At 43.6% G+C, this 2500-nt stretch overlaps 1 protein-coding gene across 5 annotated transcripts in view; it reads right to left on the reverse strand.

Moving 5' to 3' along the window:
• The window catches only part of slc38a4 (solute carrier family 38 member 4), a 54334-nt gene that overhangs the window by 40680 nt on the left and 11154 nt on the right, over nucleotides 1-2500 (reverse strand). Inside the window, exon 1 of one of the 5 annotated variants that reach the window (XM_063217329.1) lies at nucleotides 2237-2468. The exons of 3 other annotated variants lie outside the window; for them this stretch is intronic. The gene's annotated coding sequence lies outside the window, so the exon portion shown is untranslated. Of the gene's footprint in view, nucleotides 1-1547; nucleotides 2096-2236; nucleotides 2469-2500 lie in introns of those variants that run through there. One more of the 5 variants, XM_063217331.1, reaches the window with a different exon arrangement.

Raw genomic sequence — 2500 nt, forward strand, 5'->3', positions numbered from 1 at the left:
TGCTTTTACTTGTGTCATCCTCTGATTTGGTCTTACACCCTATTGTTTTAATCAGAGAGACTGGATAAGATACTCCTAGAATCTATTCTAGATCTGTCTAGAATATGTTTTCCATATTTTTCTGGGCAGTACATGAATTGCGGTTTGCGATGGATTGCGCGGTTCGGTTCGGTTTGTGTGTGAATTGTACGGTTTCGGTTTTCGGTGCGGTTTGTACCATCCCTAGCAAATATGTAAAAAACAGATTCATCAACAAGCAACAACATTAAGGCAGACTGATTGTCAAAAGCATCAACATGTGCCATTTCCTCCCCATTAATATGATGGCTTGGGCCACAGTGTGCTGTGTTATGTAACAGAGGACAGACCAAGCACGGAGCAGTTGGAAGATGAATGCCAAATAAATGCAGCCCTCCAATTACCCAATAGTTCACCTCTGCTATGGACAAAGGCTCTCTTTGACGGACAGAGAGAGAAAAAAAGGCAAAGCAGAACACTTTGTGGTCGGAACACCATGGGCCCAGAGAAAATCAGAGGTAATTTTTCATACTTGGCATTGACTCCTGAAAACCCGTCATAATTAGTCGACTCCATTAACCCCCTTCATACAGGACCTATGTAATATCATTACTGTCAAAAAAAACGGTAATGATGACCAAGTCTCAATCTGTTACTTAAGACTCTCTGCATTGACATAGCAATGTTGTTATGATGTAGTTGAGGGTTTTTTTTTTCAGTTAAGACTGAATAAAGGCCCGTTGACAGGCCCATCTGCTTGAAGAGGCTACAGATTTAACATATTGGTTTTAGTCTTGCATACTAACTACAGGAAATCTCAACTTCCTCTCATTACATCTCATTACTTGTAATTTGCAGAAACATCACTATAAAGACACTTGGCTTGCATAGGCCTTACCAACTATTCTTAAAACATGCAGTAGCATCAATGTTAGCCATACAAACTAAATATATAACGACAGGATCTAAAGAGATATTTCCACTCTTTCCAATGTGGCATGCATAGATTTGATCACATATCCTTCTAGTTTGTAGCTTTGCATGTGCGTATAAGCAAAACCTGCAAAACCAGCTCGTTGGAATTGCACAACTCACTGTGAGTAATCCCAAACTGTTTTTCTTCCTAGTAACCTATAATATATTTGTCAGGGTTGTTGTGTGACAACTTGCTTGCTGATGTGACCACTAGAAAAATTATAGTTCACACAACATACAAAACATTTCTCCTACTGTTTACTAAACCCTTCAAGCTTTGTGAATCCTTCCAACCGCACATGTTCTCACTGTTTTTCTTTCCGTTTTTGCCCAAACCAAGAAGTAGAACTATTACAAGCCATAGAAAATGGGACCAAAAACGCATAAACCATCATCCAAACATTCTACCAGCAGACAAACCAAACTTTTTTTGTACCAACATAAACGTTGAAAACTAAAACGGCCTTCCTCCACCACACAGTTTTAAAAAAACATGGCATAGATAGCCCACTAAACACACCCGCAAAAGCCAGCACAAGGCAAGTTCTACTTACAAACAATTCTGAGGCCAATTAATATCCAATTCTCCAGATCAGATTCTCCAAATTCGCAAAAAGACGCTTTTTGTGCCGTGAGGAGCAATTCCAGAATTCAGTCCTGGGAGAGCAGAGACAGCGAGAGAGTCGAGCTGAGGGACTGAACAAGCAGATGATCAGGGCTTGTGTGGCAGAAGAATGTGAGGCAGCTGGTGCTGCAAGCCTGTGGCTCTCGCTTTATGGCAGGCAAGACATTTGCGCTTCAAAGGAGGCAGTGCTGTTTTTTTTTTTTTTGCTTAAGCGTACACGTCCTCATACTCGCACACCACTAGGCCTGGCATTCCACTTCTGGGAAAAGTAATGCCACCACTCTCTCTCTCTCCCTCTCTCTCTTTTTCTATCTTTACCTCTTATTTGTCTCTTTTGTGTCTACTTCTTTGTCTTAATCATTCAAGTCCATTTGCACCCCTCCTCCTCCTCAATGCCAACCTCAGGGCCACCGCCAAACTATTTACTATTTCCACCACAGACACTGGATGAAACCTCTTCCGCTTTAAGTTTGGATCCTGACCCCCACCCAGAAACCCCAAACCAACCCCCCCCCCCGTGAACAATTCGCACATGCCCCCAAAACACCACAGACCACCCAAGACAAGACAAGCATCCCCATTATCAAGCCTTCAGGCGGCCATTAAGCATCTACTCACAGTGTGTCTGAGGGTCACTGAGGACGAGAGGCAGTGTTGTCAGTTTTGTCTCTTTTCGGAACAGTACAGTCAGTCGGCCGGACAGGGGACGTTTTGGCCACACAGGTGAGAGGAACGTTTAAAAAGGCCGGAGGGAGGGCCTAGCTCGTCCAATCACTGGCCCTTTCTTTCCCTCACTCTCTCTTTCCCACTCTCTCTCTCTCTCTCTGGGGGCCCACACCCCACCCCTCCTCCAACATCTCTCCCTCATGCTACCCAAGTATC

This window comes from Engraulis encrasicolus, chromosome 15 (assembly GCF_034702125.1).
Source record: "Engraulis encrasicolus isolate BLACKSEA-1 chromosome 15, IST_EnEncr_1.0, whole genome shotgun sequence".
NCBI lineage: Eukaryota > Metazoa > Chordata > Actinopteri > Clupeiformes > Engraulidae > Engraulis > Engraulis encrasicolus.